This window comes from Chiloscyllium plagiosum, unplaced genomic scaffold (genome assembly GCF_037043375.1).
Source record: "Chiloscyllium plagiosum isolate Xiang-an unplaced genomic scaffold, Cpla_swu_hap1 HiC_scaffold_47, whole genome shotgun sequence".
Lineage (NCBI taxonomy): Eukaryota > Metazoa > Chordata > Chondrichthyes > Orectolobiformes > Hemiscylliidae > Chiloscyllium > Chiloscyllium plagiosum.
In genome coordinates, this window is record NW_028270185.1 from 4,901,546 (window position 1) to 4,927,291 (window position 25,746).

Here is a 25,746-nt window from a genome sequence, read left to right on the forward strand (position 1 = left end):
CTACCAGGAAATAAATAATTTATATTTATTTAGCTCATCCGTATCTCTCAGGATTTCCCAAAACACTTCTCATACTATTGATTATCTTTGAACTGCAGTTAGTCCCCTTTATATCAGTCAATGTTGCAGCAAAGGTGCCAAACAAGATTCTATGAAAATTAATTACATTAATTAATCTATTAGAAAATCAAGCAACTTTCTGTTCAGACCCACATCGAAGACAGCTAATCTTCAATAGCCTCTTTACTATGTTGAACAAACTGAACTCAGAATTCCAAGATGAAATAATTTTGAAACTCAGCTAAGTATTTGTAATGACATAACCATAACCCTTGGAGAAATGTTAACAAATAGCTCCATTTAATGTGCACAATCGTTACTCTTTTTGCCAGGCTATGCCCATCCATCAAAGCAATCAGCTGTTGGCTTTTTAAAATCTCGCTGTCAGCTGCAGCCTGTTTGTTCCTCAGATTTCATTGTAGTGGTAACGCTACTATCAACAGATAGTAGTGCCAATAAGGGCCCACATTTAAATTCCTGGTCTATATTAAGGTAACAACTCCTGGCAGGATCAGCAGCTGGCTTTGTTGGAATCAGTCGGAGAGATGTTAGTGAGACCTTGACTAAGAGTAATTAGGCTTATAAAAATATGTTCCCCTGACTAAGGTAATCAAGATAATAGGTTTAAAAAGGAATTGGATTAATACTTTAAGGGAATAAATTTGCAAGGTTAGGCAAAGAGTAGGAGAGGAAACCTATAGAATAGGCTTTGCAAAGTGCTGGCACATATAATACAGCTGCCTTTCTCTTGTATTTTAACATTCCACAAATAGCACTTACTAGAAAAATGCAAGATGCACTCAGTTCCTTTAAAAGAGATGGGAAGAGAATTGTTGTAGATTATAGATGAGAACAAAATGAACCAAAATCGTGACTAGGTTCTGACCCTCATCCACAGAGAAGGACCTATTCACAGCCAGTACATCCACATAAACCTCGGCATATTGTCAGCAAGGATGAATTTACAAGTTGCCTGAAGCTTCATCTCCTCCTCCATTCCTCAAATGCTGTTTGAGTTGTAAAACTGTGTTTATTCTCAGGGGCACCATGGATAACCTACATACCTGATGTAATGAATCACAGCCATGAAATTAAAAACAATAATTCACTGCAACAAATTTGTATTTAGTATATGTCCTATGCTCAAAATTCCCTTCAAGAATTTCCCCACTTTGGGGAATTCGCCTGCAAGTTGTGGGTATGCCTCTGGTCTTACCAGTGGCTGGTTTTCATTTAAGCTTTAATGACCTGTAGTACTTTATCTATCCTTGCATTTCTGAGAATAACTTCTAACTTTATTAATCTTTGGCCATCACCCATGTCTTCACCCACCTACAATGGCTTCTAGTCACTCAGCATCTCAAATTAGCAAATTAGCCAGTTCTGACGAAGAGTTACTGGACTCAAAATGTTAACTCCGTTTTTCCCTCTGCAGATGCTGCCAGAACTGCTGAGCTTCTCCAGTATTTCCTGTTAAAGTTTCAGATCTTCAGCGCCCACAGTTCTTCATTTTATTTTACCTCAAATTATTATCCTTGTTTTTAAATCTCTCCATGTCCTTATTGTTTGCTGTAATTTTCTCCAGCTCTATCAATTTCTCATACCTCATTCCCTTCAATGCCACTACCTTCATTTGACTCCACCGTCACATGTGCCGTGACCCTCCACCTCCCTCATCATTTGCATCTCTGCCTTAATTCAACTATCTAGGCCCTCTATGCGGGAATTTATTTCATAACAGGCCTGGTCGTCTCGGTACAAAAATGATCTTGCTGTTATTGAAAAATGCATAAGAGAGCAATTTTTTAAAAAAAAGTTTGTGAGTTAACTGCTGTTGCTGCTCCAGGTTTACATTAAATCTACAAAACAAATGACTGGAAATGTTATTCAAGGTTAATCAAAAATTATAAATGTTTAAAACCTTGGCTGATGCTAATTCAATTTGGCTCTTCTGAGGCATTTTTGATCCTCTGGAACATTTTCAGGTGGCAGCTCTATCGATGTGTAAACCTTTTACCTATAAATAAGAATATTTGGTTTATAAAGATTGAGAACTACCCACTATTATTTTGTTTCATTTCTCTTGAGTTTTTTTTTGAAAGAAGAACTTCCCAAACCACCTGCAAACCATTTTGTTGCAATCTGGGCTGAATAAAAAGCATTTTTCTTTTCTCTCCAATTTTCAGTACTTGCCAAGAACCCTTGAGATTGTCGTGGTACTAATGAACTCACTGACTGTCTGGCGCCCGTGTTTTCATGAATGTTTACACATTGCATTTGTTAAAATTCCTCAGTGTGTGTGTGTGCACTTCACTGGGATTAACATGTGACTATGTGTACATATGTCTGTCCCGATAATTTTGTGAATCTATTATGTTTGTCGTGTGTGGAGTTCTCTGTAGGCTTTCCAATGTAAGTACATGTCATTATGTCTATGCAGTCTTTGTAACATGTGTCTTCAGTGAAAGTCTTTCTTCCCCTTAAAAGCTGTTAAGTCTTTGGACAAGATTAGTAAATGGAGTTGGCATACAAATCACCCATGATCTAACAATGGCAGAACAGATTGATGTACTGAATGGTCTATTCCTACTCCAATAAATGACACTGCCTTACCTTTCATTAAATAGCACCATCAAACTTGTATACAGAGGCTCTGGTTTTTTTCTCAGCAGAGGAGATTTACAAGACAATTGGCAAAATGAAAATTGCAGCAATGAAGAAATATTGAATAAGCTAAGATTGTATTTCTAGATCAGAAGAAACTGAGTGGTAACTTAATTGAGGTGTACAAGATTATGAAGGACCTAGTTGAAGTAGACAGGAAAGACCTATTTTCCCTAATGGACAGGTCAGTTACCAAATGGCACAGATTCAACGTGATTGATAGAAAGACTACAGAGAACAGGAGGGATTTTTTTTCATCCAGAGGCTGGAATATTGCCTAGCTTCTTGGTGGAGGAAGAAACATTCAACTCATTTAAAAGGCACTTGAAGTAACATGCAGGTTAACTGACCAAATGCTGGAAGATGGGATTTTTTTTTTCTTTTTTGACCAGTCCCAGTGCAGCCACGATGGGATTAATGGCCTTTTTCTGTGCCATAACATGTCTGCAGTTTTAAATGTTTATTTCACCTCTAGCCTCGTAAACTTTCTCCTCTCTATTTAATGATCAGTACTCCTTGGGATGTTCCACTCTTCTTCTAAAACTATAAAGACCCTTCCAGCATTTGTACTGTTGTAGTGATTGGCATAAGGTCATCCAGGTAGACCTCATAGAATATGAGATTGGGGCTGTTAATCTGATCCAATTAGGGAGCCTTGGCTGACAGATATAAACAGGAGTGTCAGGGTTCTGTTCACTCTAGGAGACGACTCTGAGCTAGCTGGGTCAGTGTCTTGTACTTTGACCACATGTAGTGTCACCTACATTTTGACTTGTCTTCTCATCTACCTTCCTCATGGATTGAAGAAAACAGGTCACCTATCTAAAACCAATAGTTTTATACTAACTTCATTCAACAATTAAATAATTTCTGGATGTTTGCCTCTTTTACCTTACTTGGAAGTCCATTTCACATTTTTTTGTGAAGAGGAGCATCCCAATACCAAATTGAGATCTGATTTTCTCCACATTGGGCTGTATTTCTTTTTGTTCAAAGGTCACCACATAAATTGAAGATCCATTTTGGATGTGGTAAGGGTTTTCCATGAAAATTTCTTGTCAATGTACAAAACTATATATATACTAGGCTCCATACATGTTCCAGAATGGTTAAAATCAAAAGAAAGCAGAAATGGAACTGTATCAAATGAACATTGATTGACCGTCCATAATGTAATAAGAACATCTGAAGTTTGGCAATGAGTTTCAGGCAGTGTTTCAATCTAAATATCCTGTTGATTTTCATAAATAGTTATAATCAAAGCCACTTGAATTTCTGGCGGCTAACTCACTGCCTTGTATGAAATCACATTCCAGTTATGTTATCTAGAACCATGATATCACACTGACACAAGTCTTAAATCACCATAGCCTGACTCAGCTTGTTATCATACCACTTTGAGATGTGTGGTGTGCATTACTGTCCATGTTGATGATATGAATGTTAATATATTTCCCTTCTTCGAAATTGTTGATTAATGTAGTTACAGTGCCATGGAAGCCCTAGTCTTTCTCCAAGTGGACCATTCATCCAGGGTCATTTCATCCAAGGGTGTTAAAAGGACTAGTTAGTGAGATAGTTGATACATTGTTTTAAATTTTCAAAAGTCATCAGATTCAGGGAAGATTTCTTTAGTTTGGAAAATATCTTATATAACCCCTGTATTCAAAAAGGCAAGAAGATAGAAAGCAGGAAACTATAGTCATTTAGCTTAACATCTAGAATCCCTACAGTGTGGAAGCAGGCTATTCAGCCCATCGAGTTCACACCAACCCTCCAAAGAGCATCCAACCCAGACTCACCCTATCCCTGTAACCCTGAATTTCCACAGCTGATCCATCTAGCCTGCATATCCCTGGATACTATGAGAAATTTAGCTTTGCCAATCTACCTGTGGGATGTAACTATGGTACCCGGAGGAAACCCAGACTCAGGCAAACTCCACAGAGACATTGCCCTAGGCTGGACTCAAACCCAGGTCCCTGGCACTGTGAGGAAGCAGTGCTAACCACTGTGCCACCATGCCACCCCTATCTGTCATAGGGAAAATGTTAGAAGCTATAATTAAGTTTGTCCTAACTGGGCTTTTGAATAAGTTCAAGGTAATCAGGCAAAATCAACATAGTTTTGCCAAAAGGAAGTAATGTTTAACTAATTCATTGGAGTTCTTTGAAGAAGTATTTTATGCTGTGGATAAAGGGAACCAGTGGAAGTCTTGTATTTGGATTTTGAGAAGGAATTTGAGAAGGTACCACATAAGAAGTTCTAGGGTCATGGAGTAATATAGCATGGAAACAAGCCTTCTGGTCCAAACTGGTCCATGCTGAGCATGGTGCCCACACATCTAGTTCCAATTACACTCATTTGGTCCATATCCCTCTAAACCTTTCCCATCCATGTACCTATCCAAATGTTTTTTAAATGTTGCTATTGTACCTGTTTCAACCACTTTCTCTAGCAGCCTATTCCATATATGCACCACTCTTTGTGTGAAGAAGTTGCCCCTCAGGTCCTTCTTAAATCTTTCCCTTCTCACCTTAAATCTATGCCCTCTAGTTTTCAATTCCCATCCCTGGGAAAAGGACTATATGTATTCATCCTATTTATGCCCTTCATAATTTTATACACCTCAATAAGGCCACCCATCAGTTATTGCAGAATAGAAAATCTTATGGTATTGGCAATAGCATAATGGCAAGGATAGAAGATTGGCTGGCTAACAGGAAGCCAGAGAATAAATAGGTCTTTTTTCAAGCTGGCTGTACATCATAAGTAATGTACCACAGGGGTAGGTGCTGGGGCCTCAACTCTTTATAATTTATATAAATGAATTTGATGAAGGGAACGAAGTTGGTAGCTAAATTTGCTGATGACACAGAGATAGGTAATAAAGTGAGTCATGAAGAGAACATAAGGAGCCTATAAAGAAATATAGATAGGTTAAGTGAGTAGGCTAAGATCTGGCAAATGGAGTATAATGTAGGAAAGTGTGAAATTGTCTATTTGACAGAAAGAATAAAAAAAAGCATATTATCCAAATGGTGAGAGGTTGCAGAGCTCTGAATTGCAGATAGATCTGAGTATCCTAGTGCATGAATTGCAAGGTTAGTATGCAGGTACAGCAAGTAATCAGGAATGCTAATAGCATGTTTTGTTTCATTGCATGGGGGATTCGGTTACAGCGGAGGTAGATTCCTCTAATGAGAAAGGTAGTAAGAACAAATCCAAAATTCTCTGGATGATACCCAGGGTAGAACTGGGAAGCAGATGACATTAAGCTGAAAAGAAATTGTAAAATATGAGGACTGTGCGGAACTCCAAAAGGCCATTGAAAAGTTGGTGGAGTGGGCAGATAAGTATCAGATAATATTCAATGAAGTTTGAATTAATGCACTTTAGTCAGAAGGACATTGAAAAATGATATAAAGTAGGGGGTACAATTCTAAAGGGGATGCAGGAGCAGAGGAACTGTGTTGAATAAAAAATCTTATTCCAAGGACTCTTGACTACTTCATGCAGCACTAATCAGTCCTACAGATGGCTATGTGACACAAGAAATGGCTTGTGGCTTTGAAAGATTCTCCCTCTGTCTCAAAATAGCAATAACCTTCCAAGGTCCCATCATCTGCACATCATGCAGGAGCTGCTCCCCTCAAAGCAGAAGCTGACAGACATTGAGATAAATGGACCGGACACCACCCCCCAGGTAGGTAGAGCCACACCTCAGGTGAAAGCTCAGTGTCCTGCAAGCAATTAGTGCACTAAAATAGAAGGGAGAGTGTCAGTGATGCAGGGAGGAGGGGTTTAAAGGTAGGAATGAGACAATGGAGGCTGTGTTGGGATCCAGGGGGTGCAAGTCAGGGGTGTGGGTGAATGGAGTAGCCCAAAGTTAGGGAGAAGGACCTGGGAGGACCAACATGTGAGATGGAGAGGTCCACAGCAGATCTTTGGATGTCGCACTGTCTTAGTACAGAGGGGCATAGGATAGGTGGTGCAAAGTGAGGATTGCAGATGCTGGAGATCAGAGTTAAGAGTGTGGTGCTGGAAAAGCACAGCTGGTCAGGCAGCATCCGAGGGGCATTAGAGTCAACATTTCAAGCATAAGCTCTTCATTAGGAATGAGCCTCACTGTTTGCTTCACGACATTTCAGAGCTTCCTGCATTGAGCTCATCTCTCAGAGTGAGCAGCTCAAATTCTTCTGACAATTTCTCAGCACAGTCCCTGCCTCAACACAGGATCTTCTGTTGAGAACACAAACCTATTCACTCCCAGAAGTACATATCAACATTAAACAGTTCATACCTAGAGTCAGTGCCCAACACAAATCTGTTTGCACCCAGTTTAAGTGCCCAAATTAAATTCACAAACCCGTTCATTTCTAGTTGCTGTAAGTAACTTATTCAGCGACATTACATGATCAATGAGCTTAATGCTTCATATTTACAGTGAAGAGAAAAAGACCTGGGGCAGGTACAATACAGTGAATGAAACAGGAACCATCATACTGTCCCCATCAAACACTTCCAGGACAGGCATGACATGGGATTAGATACAGAGTAAAGCTCCTTCTATGCTGTCTGATTGAACTTCTGGTGATCATTGACATTTTTGTTTCCTTGCTCACTACATTAAATGTTATTCAAATGTATCTCTATTTACTGCAACTGCTGAATGATCACATTACTGAGGAGCTGCGTTTGTTTCTGATATTGCCAACATAGACTTGTTGGAACCATTCTTAATAGATCGACACCTAGATGCTGCGGTCATTCCTGTGGACCCTGTACTAAGGAATGCTACACAAATGAGTGAGGAATATATGCTCCCACAAGCCCAGGACCACCATCAACCTTCAGCTGATGTGGAACCAATGACTACTGCAGAGCTTGCAACCACATGACGCAGCAAAGATGCAGGGGAGCCAAAGTTACCCATCTTCCATGGAATTCCATGCAATCGGAGCGGGGTATTAGTGCTATGCTCTGTCCAGAGGCAGAGGTCAAAAGCCATGCCATACTGTTCAATATTCCTGCAATGAAACGCTTCCTTAAACTTGAGATGACAAAGGATTTCATACACGCATCACGTTTCCATGCAGGTCAAGTCAGGTACTTCATACTGGTTTTTGTACTGTACTATGTAGACAGAGGATGCCACTTCTTCAAACAACTGGAGGACTCACCGAGGCAACAGGATGGATGATGGGGATCGGTGAGAGCCACAACACTGTGATGCTGAAGATGTTTTTCTACGGAACAGCACCATCAGCATCTCACAATACAGCAGTGACGGCTGCAGCAGGCATGTACAACTTTCTTGTGGACATCATTCAGTGTTCCCAAGTAGCTAGAAGTCACCTGTTACTGACTGCAAACATTCTGATACTGCTGAGGCCAGCATTTCCTGTATGATTCAACTACACGTGCAGCCCAATGCTTTGATCTTTCTTTGCAGTTCATTCTATTTAATAAACTTAAAGGATACAAATGGATGCAAGCCTTCACAACAACCGGTGCTCTCTTATTCTATCCTGGCAAAGGTTCACTCTAGTGTGGGCAACATGGAGGGGATAGCTATCATTCAGACAGGCTGAAACATTGTATAGAGCTAAGGAAGGCTAACATCTGTAACTCCATTCTTGTAATTGCAACTAAAATAATATTTCTTCACATAATGAAAAATGAATATTTATTTTGGGTGGCATGGTGGCTCAGTGGTTAGCCCTGCTGCCTCACACCGCCAGGTCCCGGGTTCACTTCAAGCCTCGGGCGACCGTCTGTGTGGAATTTGCACATTCTCCTCGTGTCTGCATGGGTTTCCTCCGGGTACTTCGGTTTCCTCCCACAATCCAAAGATGTGCAGGTTAGGTGAATTGGCTGTGCTAAATTGTTCACAATGTTCAAGGATGTGTACTTTGGGTGCATTAGTCAGGGGTTAAATGTAGGGGAATGGATCTGGTTAGATTACTGTTGGAAGGGTTGGTGTGGACTTGTTGGGCTGAAGGGCCTATTTCCACACTAGGAATTCTATGAAATGTGACAAGGTATTTACAAGTGATTGTCTCCTGGGTACCTTGAGTGGAAGGAGCCTGCCCTATAATGGACACTGTTGACTTTGGCGTTTTGGTCAGGTGACCTTAGGGTTGTTGGTGGCTCGAGGACCCAGATATGCCAAATGTGACTTGTCCCGATACAGTTTTACACTCCTTGGCTTGACCTACCACAGGAGTGGAATGGAGTGCTGGAAAAGCACAGCAGGTCAGGCAGCATCCGAGGAGCAGGAGAATCAACGTTTTGCACAGGAGCCCTTCATCAGGAATGAGGCTTGTGAGCTGAGGGGTTGGAGAGATAGATGAGAGGGGGGTGGGGCTGGGGGGAAGGTAGCTTGAGAGTGCGAAAGGTAGATGGAGGTGAGGGTAATGGTGATAGGTTGGAGAGGGTGGAGCTGGTAGGTGGGAAGGAAGATGGACAGGTCATGAGGGTGGTGCCAAGTTGGAAGGTTGGAACTGGGATAAGGTGGAGAGAGGGGAAATGAGGAAACTGGTGAAATCTACATTGATGCTGCACATTGATTCCAACTTGCACCACCCTCATGACCTGTTCTACCTGTCCAACCTCCTTCCCACCTATCCGCTCCACCCTCCTCTCTGACTTATCACCATTACCCCAACCTCCATCTACCTATTGCACTCTCAGCTACCTTTCCCCCAGCCCCACCCTCCTCTCATTTATCTCTCCACCCCCTCAGCTCACAAGCCTCATTCGTGATGAAGGGTTTTTGCCCGAAAAATCAATTCTCCTGCTCCTGGGATGCTGCTTGCCCTGCTGTGCTTTTCCAGCAACCCACTCTCGACTCTGAGCTCCAGCATCCGAAGTCCTTACTTTCTCCTCGTTGACCTACCACAAGTTTGAGTGTGCCATGCAATATAGAGGTAGAAGTTCTGACCACTGCTGTGTTCTGAGAGGAGTCTTCTGAGGGGCCTGTATGTTATTTCTCCTCTACTGGATGCCTACTAATACCACCCTTCCTCATGAGGACAGAACACCTAGAGTGACGTAAAGGTCCTTCATTCTCCTGTTGCCTTACTATAGTGCTGAGCAATAATGGCTCGAGCAGTGGATCGCAGGTCTGTATATATAGAGAGTAGACATTGAGTTTCCTGCAACGAGCTGTCCATGGAGGCAACCACATGTTTCCATGCCAGAGACAGCTCATTACAGATACTGCTGGATGTCCTCCAACCTTTTAATCAGTTTGACCAGTCCTCTACAAACCTGTCTGCTGGACCTGTGTCTTCAATTGTATGAAGCTATGAATGGCTAACGTCATGAGGTCATCTCATGCCTGGGGCGTAGCAGGTGCCTGGTCTCCAGCACCTCCTCTGCCAGTGACTTTTCTCCTTCAGCCAGTTGTGGAAATGTGGCTGTACTGTGCTTACCAGAATGTGCTCCCAAATAGACTCAAACTAAAATACCCATCAAGTATTTACAAGGATGTTGCTTGGACTCAGTGGTCTGAGTTATTGGGAGAGGTTGCACAAGCTAGGACTTTTTTCTTTAGAGCATGGGAGACTGAGGGGGGACCTTGAAGAGATGTATAAGATCATGAGAGGCTTGGACAGGGTGAATGCACTCAGTCTTTTTCCAAGGGTTGGAGAACCATGGACTAGAGGACAGTAGTTTAAGGTTAGATGGGAAAGAATAAAAGGAATCTGAGGGGCAACTTCTTTTATACAGAGGGTGGTACGCATATGGAATGAGCTGCCAGCGGAAGTGGTTGAGGCAGGTACATTAACAATGTTTAAAAGGCATTCGGATAAATACATGGATAGGAAAGGATTAGAAGGATATGGTCCAAGTGCAGGAAATGGGGTTAGCATGGATAGACATTTTGGTCAGCATGGACCAGTTTGGGCCAAAGGGTTTGTCTCCATGCTGTAGGACTCTATGACTCTAAGTTGTTAAAATCTGAGCTACAGGGGGGGTGCAGGAGGAAGTCTTTAGGTGCATCCTCTGCAGGATTAAAAGATTTCATAGTAGAGCACTTGTAAAACAGTGACTGGATTGGACACAGTCAACATAGATTTATGAAAGGGAAATTAAGCTTTACAAAGCTACTGGAATTTTTCAAGGATGTAACTAGTAGAGTTGATTAGGGAGAGTCAGTGGATGTGATTTACTTGGACTTTCAAATGACTTTTGATAAAGTCTCATATAAGAGAATAGCATGTAAAATTTAAGTGCATGGGATTGCAAGTAGTTCACTGATATGGAAAGGGATGGATGGCAGGAGTGTATATGAAAAGAGTCTGGATCAGTTAGGACTATGTTCACTGGAGTTTATAAAAATAAGCAGGCGATTTCATAGAAACCTATAAAGTTCAGTCAGGACTAGACAGGGCAAATGCAGGAACGATCTTCCCAATGATGGGGAGCTCAGAACAAGGGGTCACAGTCTAAAGATACGTGGTAGGGCATTTAGAACTGGAATGAGGAGAAATTTCTTCATCCAAAGAGTGGTGACTCTGTGAAATTCTCTGACACAGAAAATGGTTGTGTCCAAAACATTGAGTGGTTTTAAGAAATAGTTGATGAGGTTCTTAGGAGTAAATGGATCAAATGATGTGGGGAGATGAAAGAAGCAACGGGGTATTGAAGAGGATGATCAGCTATGATTATATTGAATGATGAAGCAGGCTTGAAGGGCCAAATGGCCTACTCCTGCTCATATTTTCTATGTTTCTTTTCTCTATCGATCTGTAGCTTTCTCAGGGCTGGGGGAACCTAATGTCTTGAAGGGCCACCTTCCAAATGGTGGAGACTGTGCAGATAACAATGTTGCCTGAAAGAGACAAAAGAGAGAATTAGTTGTGCAATAGGACTAGATGTTCAGACATATTAAGAATCTATTCACAGTGGTGTTAGTGGGAGATCAGCATAGCAGTGAATAATGATTCTTAGTTGGTTGCTGGGACATGATGTTGTTGGCATTATCACATGGAATGGTTACAGTCCTTTTCAGCTAAGGCAAAGATCCTCCTCTTGAGGAGGTGAGATGAACGTCAGGCATCCCAGCACCCATCTTGATTCTTTCCGCCCTATTCAGGAGGTTTTCTCCTGGAATGAGACAAAGGGAGGGAATGGGCAAGATGAAAGTGATTGAAAAGTGCCAGTAAAATTTGGGGAAAGGCAGTGAGGAGTCCCAAGTGAGTGAGTGATTAGGTACAGTGCAGAGGGCATGCATCATGATGGAGGAGGCGGGGGGGGGGGGGGGGGGGGGGGGGGGCGGGATGTTAGGATGGCATGGGTTGTGGTGGATGAGAACAAATGAGGGAAAATTTGCTATGAATATTTTATATTTTAGTGGTAGACCGTGGGCCTTGGTGGGAAGAGCATGCAGAAGCAAAGTTAGAGTGAATGTGAGGCAGCAGACAGCAGACGGTAGTACTTAACCTGGTGAAGTGAAGAAAATCAAAGACCTTCTTGCAGCATTGCTAGGGCTTACAGAGAGAAATCCTCTGTGAAAGTCACCAAAGTTGATTCTTAGCTGATTTCTCATAAAATTCTGCTGATTTTTTTTTAAAGAAGGAAACAAGCATTAAGCTAACAAATTCCAGGAATCCTTGTGCATCAAGAGCACATGAAAATAAGAAGACCCCAACTACACAGTGATGGGCCAAGTATTATCTGGCTTCTTCTGGAGCCAGAACTAATACAGGCCAGATCCAAAGTTGTATTTTTCAGTCCAAACTGTCAACCATTTCTGTGTTTATTCCCTTACATTTGATGTCTTAGCTATGAAAATAGTCTAATAATGTATTTTACTGGCTATCCCTTAAAGGTGGAGATAAGTGTAGGGAGCAGATTTCTATTGAAGCATTCCTCCTAACAGCTTTTCTGAGAAAAGATATAATGATGTGTACTTTTCCTTGCTGGAAATTATCTTGGAATTTCTTTGTATTACACTAATGCATCACTCCTCTTCAGTTATGTTAGTTATGCAAGAGAGACTGCAGTTGTCTATGCCTGCTATTCCCAGCCGTAATTGCATCCCCATCCCCACTCAACCCAATTGAGAGCCCACCCCAACATTTCTTACTTCTCTAATGTACCAGTATACCTCTCCCTCTTGTAGACTTTGACTCTGCGAAGCCCTTCACACCCTCAGTTTGCCTGTAAGCAGGAGCTCCATGAGAAATATTTAAAATGACCCTGTAGTCAAATTCTGTAGTACATTTGGGAAATCCATTCTTATGGGTTTCTCAACCTCAAAGTTGCATTTGACCTACCACCCACATGGAACTCTCAATCAGGATAATTTCAAAGCAGTGGTATTAAACTGTTAAGTATCTGCAAAAAATTCCAGAAGCCAGTCTAGCCTAATGTAAATGTGGTCAAATTACACTGAATCACTTATCTTCATTTTGGCAGTAGAGACAAGATCACAACTTTTCCAGACTCATTTGATTACAGCTGCATTTCCAGATATTAGTGTGAGCCAAAGCCAGGAGATGAAGGGAAGCATGTTAACAGACTGTACTGCTGAACTATGTATAGTCTCATTTCGGAAGACCTCCAAGAAGTTGAAGGATCAAATGATGATAGATTGGGCACTTATTCTTTTATCTTCAGGAGATGGATACAAATAAAGCCCAAATGACAGGCTGAAACTTTCTTGCAAATATGGGCATTTTGAGGTCTTATATATGAATTGATTTTCTTTTTAGCACTAATCCACTCCTAATGTCAACTTGGTTCATTGGTGGTACTCTTGCATGTGCATCTGAAGGGTATGAGATCAAGTTTTACTTCAGAGACATATCTAAACTGAAACGTTAGTGTTGTACAGAACAGAGGTATTTTCTTTCAGATAAGATTTTACACTAAGGCTGTCTGCTTTCTCAATTAAGGTATCCCACAACACTATTTTGAAGATGTTCTGCTGTCCAACATTCAAACAGAATTGAGGATGACTTGCTAGCAGTCTGATTGATGGATTCTGAGATGACAGGACACATGATTAGCTGACTGGTATAAGGGAGAGAGTAGGAATAAAGAATTTTTTTCAGGATGGCAACTAATGACTAGTGGAGTTCGTCAGGGCTTAGTGTTAGGACCACAACTTTTCATGTGAAAACATTATCAATCTGATGAAGGAACTGAGGGTATTGTGGCTAAGTTTGCAGATGATCCAAAGATAGGTGGAGGACAGGTAGTGTTGAGGAAGCAGGGAGGCTGCAGAAGGACTTAGACATGCTAGGCAAGCGGGCAAAGAAGTGGCAGATTTAATAAAATGCGGGGAAGTGTGAGATTATGCATTTTGGTAGGAAGAATCGAGGAATAGAATATTTTCTAAATGGGGAAAGGCTTCGGAAATGTGAAATACAAAGGGACTGGGGAGCCCTGGTTAAGGATTCTCTTAAGGTTAACATGCAGATTCAATTGCAGTTAAGAAGTCAAATGCAATGTTAGCATTCATTTCAAGAAGGCTAGAATACAAGAGCAGAGATGTACTGCTGAAACTGTGTAATCTCTGGTCAGACTGTATTTGGAATGTTGTGAGCAGTTTTGGGCCCCGTGTCTAAAGAACAATGTGCTGGTGTTGTAGAAGGTCCAGAGGAGGTTTACAAGAATGGTCCCAGGATAAAGGACTTCTCATATGAGGAGCAGTTGAGGTTTCTGGGTCTGTGCTTGATGGAGTTTAGAAGGATGAGGAGAGATCTAATTGAAACTTACAGAATACTGAGAAGACTGGATAGTGTGGACATAGAGAATATATTTCCACTGGTAGGAGACACTAGGATCTGAGGGAACATTCTCAGAGTAAAGGATGACCCTTTAGAATTTCTTCAGCCAGAGGGTAGTTACTCTGTGGAACTCATTGCCATGAGGGCTGAGAAGGCCAAGTTTATGAGTGTATTTACAATAGATAGATAGATAGATAGACAGACAGACAGACAGACAGACAGACAGACAGACAGACAGACTCCCAATAGGTGACGTGATCAGGCATTACGGAGAAAAGGCAGGAGAATAGCGTTGAGAAATTTGAGAAATATAGCAGCCATGATCAAATGGCAGACCAGACACGATGGGCCGATCTCATTGTGCTCCTGTATCTTACGGTCTCATCGACTGATGGCAATACACGGTGTAGAGATTCTGCCACAGGTGGTGTTCAGTACAGTGAATGAGTTGTTTAATGCACTTTCTCTCTTTTTGTGTTCCCAATGAAGTTTTTCAATGTGTTCTGTGCCTTTCTAAATGAACTTCCATTTTGGCTGATCACAAGTCAGGCTCTTTTGTCACTGCCTTGTGAGTCCTCGGACAACATCTATTCCCTCAAACACCATCAAAAACAAATTATTTGGCCATTTGATGATTGATTTCATTGCTGTTTGTAAGAGTTTCCTGTAAACAAATTGACTACTACATTTATTATAAGAACAGTAACTGCTCTTCAGATGCACTACATTGTCTGTAAAGCACTTTGTGACAGCTTAAGGTCAGTTAATGACACAAAATTTTCATTTGGAACTACAATAGAAAGAAAAACCCTCAAACTAACAATCTCAGGTATAAAGCAAGAAACCCAGCATAACTAATCAAATTGGCACAGTAGATGAATGGTCTGCTGTGGCAATTAATAGAACAGCATAGAAAGTATTTACAACTGATAGCCTTTCATTTTCTTTAAATTTAGAAAATTGTGTGAACATGCTGTCAATTTGCAGAGTACATGCTGGAAAGAGTGAGGGAGAAGCTGGAATAAACCAAGGAATTGTGTTTACCTGGCACCAAGGGTTTAGAGGGTTTTATATGTCTGTAGAGAATTGGTAATGGGAAAGACTGTGAGAGGTAAGGAGTTCCACAGTGGCAAAAGCCTGGGAAAAAGTGAGTTAGAATTGAACAACATGGAAAATTCAAAATAGGGAAAAGAAAATCAGCCAGGCACATTATAAAAATCCAACTATAGATCCTATTTTCCCATCTATATGAAGGTGGGACAGGAGATGATAAATATTTTCTTCAGATGGAATCAGTCAAAAGCTGATTTATGACTCACAAATGTGACTCAAAAATGATCTTATTTGGTTTTGGGCAAGTTGCTTTGAATTTCCTCTGTGGTGGATTATGCTGACAGTTTTGAAGAAACATAACTCTGTGGCATCAAAGCTTGAGTTTTGGCCTTGACTGAAACAACTAGATATGTATTTCTGGCCAGGTCTACAATTTTACCACGAATAAGGCAGGGTTTACCTCACAAGTTGATGGTCTCTCAAGAAGTTGTCTCATATCCAAATCCCTCTCACGATTAACTACACAAACAGAAAGCAGTTACCCTCCTGCTTTCTATGACTGCCTGTTGGAAACTGGGTGAAAGGATTGTTAATATAAGATTATTCATGCTGTTTGATTCCTCTGTGCCCTAATCCGAACTGTTCCGCCGAGCAGGACTCCCTCAAGAAGTAAGCAATATTCTCTCTAAGTATTCAGATTATGTTCTAAAGAAGTTGTTAAGTTTGATTGCAGTTAGTCCAAGGCCTGAGCAGGGAACTAGGCAAAGATGTCTCTACCATGCTCTACTAATGTCAGAAATCATGCAACACCAGATTATAGTCCAACAGGTTTATTTAAAATCACAAGCTTTCAGAGCACTGCTGCTTCATCAGGTGAGGGTGACTTCACCTGATGAAGGAACAGTGCTACAAAAGCTTGTGATTTTAAATAAACCCTGTTGGACTATAACCTGGTGTTGTGTGACTTCTGACTTTGTCCACCACAGTCCAACACCAGCATCTCCACATCACTGCTCTAATAATGGCAAGCCCTCTGCTGCACACAAAGATAAATTTTGAAATGTGGTGTTTTAGACCTGACTTATTAAGACTGACAGAAGTTGAAACTTGGGCCTTATTCTGCGTTTTGAGCCATAACGCAATACTAAGTAGTATTTTGATATTCATTCGGAGATCAGGGAGCTTAATTCAATGATATGTAATCTATTAAATATATATTCAGAATGAGCAGGTAACAGACTCTGTTATAAACACAAAATAAAAGGACAAAAATAAACTAGTTAAATATTAAATATTGTTAAGCAATTTGCAGTTTGCCTTCTAATCTTTCTACTAATTACTTTAAACATATGCTGTCTGGGGTTAATGACTATTCTGTTGAGGAAGATAGGGTGGATAGGAAGAAATATCAAGTCAACACATAATTTCATACACTTGTCCACTGAGCCCCTTTGTTCCAATTTAAACAACCCTAACTTATCCAATATTATCTAATTGCTAAATTTCTCCATTACTGACAACATGACATAACTCCACAAAGGTCAGTACACAGTCACCAAGACTCCCTTCATTTACACAGGAATAATCATTGACTTTAGAACTGCCTCATTTAGAGTCAGGTACCAGATGTCTCAGTATCTCTGATACTCACCTTTTTATATGTCAGCAAGGGTCCCTGATTGGACCAGATTAATAGCCCAGTCAGGGAACTCATATTCTATTAGGTCCAGCTGGCTGATCTCATTACAGTTACTACACAGAATCCTCAAAGATCTCCTCTATACCCTCATTAGTGTAATAAAACTATAGAAAATAGGAGGGGAGTAAGCCATTCAGCCCTTAAAATTTGCTCTGATACGCAATCATCTAATTTCCTTTTATAGCCAAAAGATTACAGGAGATTTCTCATGCATGATTTCCTCTTGTAAATCCATGCTGACTCAGTCTAACTCTGACACTGTTTTCCAAGTGCTCTGCTATTAAAGATTTTATTAAAGACTCTAACATTTTTCTTTCTATTGGTCTCAGGCTAACAGGTCTATTATTCTCTGTTTTCTGTCTAACTTTTTTAAATAGTGAGTTTACAATAGCTACCCTCCAACTGTTTCAGTGTCTATAGAATCTTGAAAATGATCACCATTGCATCCACTATTTTCAGGAACAAAAAGAAAAATTAGTGGAGAGTCTCAGCAGGTCTGGCAGCATCTATGAAGAGTGACGTTTCGGGTCCAGTGATCCTTCTCCAGAGCTGATAGTAGCTCAGAAAAGGATGGGTTTTATACAGAAGATAGGGTTGGGAGAGGGGTGAGGGGTAAGCGATAGTTGGAGATAGAACCCAAAGAAAGAGAAAAACAGTTGGACAAACTAAGGAGTGGATAAAGACCAGTCGAGGAGAATGAATAGCTGATAATGGGGACTACTCATAGCTGACCGTAGAATCATTAGCTGCCATTTCTGCCATCTCCAGCGGAGTGCCACCACCAGGCACATATTCCCTTCCCCTTCTTTGTCAGCCTTCCCTAAGGACCGTTTCCTCCAGGACACCCTAGTCCACTCCTCCTTCACTCCAATACATCCACACAGCAATCACAGAAGATGTAACATCTGCCCATTTACTTCTTCCCTGCTCACCATCGAAGACCCCAACACACATTCCAAGTAAAGCAGCTCTTTACCTGCACTTCACTCAATCTAGTCTAGTGCACTCACTGATCACAATGTGGTCTCTATAGTGGGGAAACAAAGTATTGACTGGGTGACCGCTTCACAGAACACCTAAATTCTATCCACAGAAAAAGATCCTGATCTTCCAATTGATTGCTGCTTCAACACACCATCGTCTTCTCTGGCCAACATCTGTCTTAGGCTTGCTGCAGTGTTCCAGCGAAGCTCAACACAAGCTGGAAGAACAGCACCTTGTTTTCCATTGGGAACTCTACAGCCTTCTGGATTTAATGTGGAGTTCAACAATTTTAGGGTTTGATCACCTTTCGCCATGCTTGCCCCCCACCTCCACATGACAGGCCTCGTCATCATGTGCGCTGCTATCACACACTACCCATTGTCAGCTATGAATAGTCTACGGTTAGCACCTATTCATTGTCCCAAGCTGGTCTTCATACACTCCATTGTCATCTCCAACTGTTTTTCTCTCTTGGGCACTATCCCCATCGTATCTTCCACATAAAAATCATCCTTTTCCTTGCCACCATCAGTTCTAAAGAAGGGTCACTGGACCCGAAAGGTTAATGCTGATTTCTCTCCTCAGATGCTGCCAGACCTGCTGTGATTTTCCAGCAGTTTCTATTTTTGTTTCAGGTTTCCAGCCCACAGTTAGTTCGGCTTTTTGTCCACTATTCTTAGGGCCTCTTGCTTAAAAGTATTCATGGATGTAGATCATCAGGACAGGGGATTTATCGTCCTTTAATACCATAAATTTTCCCAATACCATTTTCTTGTTAATACTGATTTGCTTCAGTTCTTCTCTCTAACTAGATCTTGTGTTCTCCAACATGTTTCGGACATAGTCACATCTTTCTTGTAATGTCACCATACTAGGTTTTCAAACAGTCATAACCTCCCTGCTCATATAATCTATTACCTTAGCTATACTGGCTCTTTGTGTAGTTTCTTAAGAAGAATTATAGACTGGTTACAACCCAAAAAGAGATAAGTTGATGGAAGTGTCAGTGTCATCTCTCTGCAAGAGCAACTCACCTTTCCCCATAGCTCTTTTAAAAGAATTGATTTAATTCAGATCATTATCCAACTTCCTTTCGAAAGTTTCAGTTGAATTTTCTTCCATCACACTCTCAATCATAGAATCCTTACAATGTGGAAGCAGGCCATTCAGCCTCTCGAGTCCACAGGGAACCCCCGAAGAATATCCTACCTAGTCCCCATAACACTGCATTTCCTATGGCTAATCCACAAAGCCTGCAGATCCCTGGACACTATGGGCAGTTTAGCATGGCAAATTCATCTAACCTGCAGATCTTTGGATCATGGGAGGAAACCAGAGCACCCAGACGAAACCCATATAGACACAGGGAGAATATGCAACCTCCAACTGACAGTCGCCTGAGGCTGGAATCGAACCTAGGTCCCTGGACCTGTGAGGCAGCAGTGTGAACCACTGTGCCATCCCTAAGCAGTACATTCCAGATCCTAACTACACACTGTGCAGAAACAATTCATTTGTGTTTCTTTTTTACCTTAAATTGGACCTCTGCTTTTCAACCCTTCCACTATTGGGCATAGACTTCCCTATATATTCTGTCCAGACCCCTCATGATTTTCAACACCTCTGTCAAATTTAGCTCAACAATTTATTCTCTGAGCAGTCCCAGCTTCCTCAATCTATTCATGTAACTGAAGCCCTTCATTTCATTCTTGTTGATAGTTTTCTTGACCCTCTCTCATGTCTTCACATCGTTTTTAGAGAATGGTGCACAAAATTAGACACAGTACTCCAGTTGAAGATTAACCTGTGATTTATAGTTAATGTTTTACACTCCATCCTTCCATTTATAAAGCCTTTATACTTTATTTTCCATTTTCTCAAATTGCTTTGTCATCTTCAATTATTTGAGCACAAATAACCCTAGGTCCCTCTGCTTGTTTTATAATTGGATTCCATATTTTATACTGCTTCCCTTTTTTTCTCCTGCCACACGTAAGACATCACTTTCCATTTCAGTGCATTAAATTTCTTCTGACATATATCCATTCATTCTATTAGTCTATATCCTCTTACAGTCAATCAAAATCCTCTCTATAATTCAAAATACTTCCAGATTCCACTCTATACCTCCCTCACATCTGAAAAACAACTGTTCACCACAACTGTCTATATCCTGACACTCACCCAATTTTGTAACCACATTGCCACTGTTACTTTTATCCCATGGGCTTTAACTTTGCTGAGAAGCCTGTTTAATGATACTTTATCAAATGCTTTTGGGGAGTTCACATATTCTACATCAACCACATTAGGTAATTCATCCATTTCTATTACTTCATCAGAAAACCAAGTTAATTAAATATGATATTCCAATTACAAGTTTGATTGGCTTTTCTTAATTAATCAACATTTGTCCAAGTGACTTAATTTTATTCTGGATCATCAGTTTTAAAAGCTTTTTCAACATTGTAGTGAAATTGAATGGTATTTGCTGGGCCTATCGCTGCATGTTCTTTTGACCAAACGTGTAACATTTGCAATCTTCCAGTCCTCTGGCACAGCTCCTGTAGCTAAGGAGGGTTGGAAGATTAAAGCCAACAAAGGTGAATCCGAAGAACATGATCTTATATAAATACAGCTTACTGAAGTAGCCTCCTTTTCACTAATGGAGGAGAAAGTTCACAAACCTACCATGGAAACAGCCAAGAAAAGGTAAGGAAAAGTCAGGTAATGATTGAAACCTGGCCTGACCTGTTGCTCTTACTTGCCTCGGGCATTTCACCTGGCTGGGAAAACTGCCACTGAGTTCCGTTGCTTCAGCTGTCATTTCCAGTGTTTTGGTTTAAAACAAAATTGAAAGATTTGTTCTTACTGCTTCTGATTTCCACCCATCCATTCCCAAAATGCTTACTCACGTTAATATCTCAGTTTGTCTACAGTCTCTCAGTTAAGCATTAATTTGTTTCTTTGCAGTATCCTAGGCAGTGATTGTTTGCAGCCTATTTTACCAGATGGGCATTGAAGTTAAACCAGATCCTGTTTTTACCTGAGGTAAACACACACACATATGCATTTTCTATCAGGCTTTACTGGATAGTGATCAATGCTATGCTTTGTGGTTTAAATTCTCTTTTGCCCAGGAGCAGTGAAGTAAAATGTAGTCATCTGGGACCTTCTTAGCTCCAGAATCTACTGCCAAATTTCCCATCTACACCCTCTATTGCTTTGACTCTGGATTGCACCATGTTCTCCTCAGTTCAATTTAAACATTGAATATTTGGTTTTCACCTCTCCCATCTGAAATCATATATGGGGGGGATGTTTTATTGGGCCTATGTGAGTGGAAGACATGGTGGGCAGAGTAAAGTGCCTAGATTTAATTTCACTTTCTTATTAGTGGATTCAAAATTAAAAATTAAGTCACTGGCATGAATGTGATGGGTAAGCCCTCATACTGTCCCATGGCACATGCCTACCTGTAATACATTTGCAGACCTTGAAAACTCATTATGTTAAAACAATGGTGTCCTATATTCAAAATTAAGTTAGCAGTGCACAAAAATCTCATGGTTCACCTTCATTTAAAGTGGCATGCAACATTCAGCTTTATACAATTATATCTGAGATCAGACCTTGCCTTGTTGAACTCTGTACTGTCAGGAAGAGAACAGAATGGCACTTTCCATAATACCTCAGAACCAGCAAGGGTGAGACAGGAATAAAGGAGCAGGTCAGGGTGTGTGGAAGTGGAAGAGGAATCCAAGAGCGAGACAAAGAATTGGATCGGTGGCGTGGAGGAATGAATAGGAAATGCTTACAACCTTGTATGTTGGGGTCTGGTAGGGAGATTCAGTCAAGATAAGAAAATGAGAGGCCTAAAGGCAGATGGTAGAGTCCTTACCAGCCTGTGAGTTCACTTACAATATTTCAATTATCTTGTGGAAAGACAATAATTTTTGAATGCACAGAAGGAAGGGTCAGCTGAGGGTGCAAGATCAGCTATAATCAACAGAATGGCAAGTACTACAGTGGACACCAATATGAATGTTCAATGAAAAAAACTCAAATATAAAATATAATTTCTTCCACAAAAAATGTCCCTAACATTCTGTTACCATTAATGTATGCCAACCATGAGGTATACTAGTACATTTATCTCATTGACAACTTAATGATGCACACATGAATAAGGTTGAATCAATGAAATCTGAAATATTCACAAGTGAAATTTAAATTTGAAGAACACCCATACTACTTTTCTCCTCTCAATACATCTTATGCTTACAGTAATGGGGTTAGACGGGAAAGTTTTAGCTGAAGACAGAGCATCCCTGCTTATTCAGGAAGCTCTCATACAGCCTGTGAATACCTGCTGCTTTGTTGTTAATGGCAGATTTCACCATTAAAAAGCAAAACCTGCCATGCAATTATAAGTTTCTCCTGTGCATACAGCCATCAGTTTAATTTTATTTTAAAATGGGCTGAATCTTACATTTTGTTGGCTCAGTCCAATTTGTCTCAGATTCTTTGGAGCTCTTGTGCCTGGAAGTCTAGCGAGTTTTGTCAATGATTCTTATCGAGCCTGCCTCATTAACTACCTAATGCACACCTGTGGTATCTCTCATGTCTGATTTCCTCTCATCTTGCCATGTGTTATTCCCACAGCAACTTCCCATCATTCAGCAGGTATCTCAGAATTCACTGGCATCCCTTGTGCCTATATCATCTTCATCGAAGAGTGTGGCCCTGGAAAAGCACAGCAGGTCAGGCAGCATCCGAGGAGCAGGAGAATCGACATTTCGGACATAAGCCCTTCATTCCTGGTGAAGAGCTTTGGCCGGAAATGTTGATTCTCCTGCTCGTGTGCTTTTCCAGTGTCACATTTTTCAACTCTGATCTCCAGCATCTGCAGTCCTCACTTTTTCCCTGTATCATGTTGCTGTGCAGGCATTTGTGGAGGTCCTGCTGGATGGAGCAGTGCGGAGGAGGGTCTTCCTCTTCCCTCAGGACCTGGACTGGAGGTCATGACAGCAGATCATTGCCACCTTTCTTAGCCATCTGGAGAAATTGCCATGACTGTTGGAAGAAGGTCTGTATCCTTCTCTCATCAGGGTAAAGTTCACCTTCAGGTATATCACACTAACTATTTTTTACTACTGTACTCACCTGCCCTGCTCTCACCCATCAAGTCCCAACACCGGTAAGCTTACATCCCCTCGCAATGCCCACTCACTCACTCTGCATACTCTCTCACCTGCACCAAAAGTATCAGCTATGACGTCCACTTTCATCTAAGTAATACCTAGCTCTCTCATTCCAGGAGGAAGCAGGCCCCAGTAGAGCAGAAAGGGTCAGGACAGGTGGTGTGCTGCCATTATTCAGCTCCTCACCCTTTATAAGGAGAGGATACTACTGCCCCAAGTGGGGCCTGGAATGGTATTTGTAGCTGCTGAAACCTGATGACAGGTGTTCTGGCTTTGTGTCTGTGCTAAATGGCATGGCATGATATCAGTGATATAGCTTGGTATCTTTGTTTGAAAGGGAAAAGCACAAAAAATGCAAGATAACACAATGCAAGTTAAGGATACTGTGAAAGACAAACTTAGAGTGAGTAAGCACTTTGACAGCAAGTGAACAGCCTAAGATACATCCTCGTCCAGTCTGTGAGCTTACTTCATGACCCTAAGTGCATAATGTCCTAGCTGCTCTTTATAACAATAGTTGCCAGTGCAGGTGGTCTCATTCAGGAGTGGCAGTCTCGGCCTGGCATGGCGTTCTTCTTTGGCAGAGGCTTCCAATCCAGTATTTCAGCAGCCCAACTAGCAGTCTTTTCCCAGCTGCATCTTCAGGGTATTCCATCTTTCCTTGTTCAGCTTTCCCTGAGCCCAGGAGCCATTAACTGAACTGTGATGCACTTTGTCTTAATTTTACTTTTGTTTTATTATTATATATGACTTCTGACATTGATGTAGGTGGTATGGTGGGGCGACTTATAAAACGTTTCACTGTATTTTTCACGTAAAAGTACATGTGACAGTAAATTTCTACCTATTCTATTCTAACAACCTCAATAAGTTTCTTCGCAACATCAAATCTTTGAAACAATAAGAGAAACCCCTCAAAATGAGGTGCACTGTTTGTATTTAAGATACTCCTGTCTTTTTGGCATTGTTCTACATTGGAAATACATTTGCCCATCAAGCTATTGGCAGAGTCAAAGTCCTTCTGTTTATAAGTTTTAAGCACACAATGTTTTTGTTTAGTTTTTGTCTTTTTTTTTGAAAATTGGTGAGAAAACAAGGATAAACAAGCAGCCAGGAATTTGGCCAACAACTTAAAGTTTATTCACATGCTAGTTAACTCTCCCAGAGTTTAAGTCAGAGTGGTGTTGGAAAAGCACATGAGTTCAGGCAGCATCCGAGGAGCAGGAAAATCGACGTTTCGGGCAAAAGCCCTTCATCAGGAAAAGCCCTATAGACCTGCTGTGCTTTTCCAGCACCATTCTGATCTAAACTCTGGTTTCCAGCATCTGCAGTCCTCACTTTTGCCCAGTTAACTCTCCCATCCTGTCCACAGCTTAGCATTTCTGCAATGCAAATACCAATTCTGTGTCACTTCTAATTCTTTTAATCAGTGTAAAATACGAGTCATCACTTAGAGAACAAGAGCACTTCGAATATGTCCATTTTAAAATTGATAACTCCAGTGTGTCCAAGGTTATGTTGCAATAAATTTGCCATTATTATGTTAATGTTATTTCTCTTTGAACCTCCAGTGATATTGTTTGAAGAGCAGCTCAGTACTCCTCTATATCCAGAGCAGTATTCATTCCTCAAGCACATCACTAAAGAAGAAAAAAATCCAAAAAAATCTGCACATCTGGATATCTGGAACAAAAACAGGAATTGCTGGAGAAACCCAAAGTGTCACTGAATTTGAAATATTAATGCTGCATTTTTCTTAATGGATGCTGCCAGACCTGCCGAGTTTCTCTAGCAATTTCTGTTTTTGTTTCACTAAAGAACAGCTTAATTAATGTTTATGGGATCTTATTGTCTGCAAATTGGCTGCTTTGATTTTCTGCATTATAAGTGACACTCCTTTGAGTATAAATAAGAGTTGGGACATTATATTGAGGTTGTACAGGAAGTTGGTGAGACCTCTTCTGGACCAATGTGTGCAATTCTGGTCACCTGTTATAGGAAGGATGTTATTAAGCTGGAGAGAGTTAAGAAAAGGTTCACCAGAATGTTGCCGGGAATGGAGGGTTTGAGTTATAAGGAGAGGTTGGATAACTTGGGAGTTTTTTCATTGGAACATAGGAGGCTTAGGGGTGACCTTATAGAGGTTTATTAAAAATCACGAGAGGTATGGATAAGATGAATAGCAGATATCTTTTCCTGAGAGTTGGGGATTTCAAGACTAGGGGGCATATTTTTCAGGTGAGAAGAGAAAGACTTAAAAAAGACATGAGGGACAATTTTTGCACACAGAGAGTGGTTACAACGTTTAAAAAATGTTTAAATACATTAATGAATA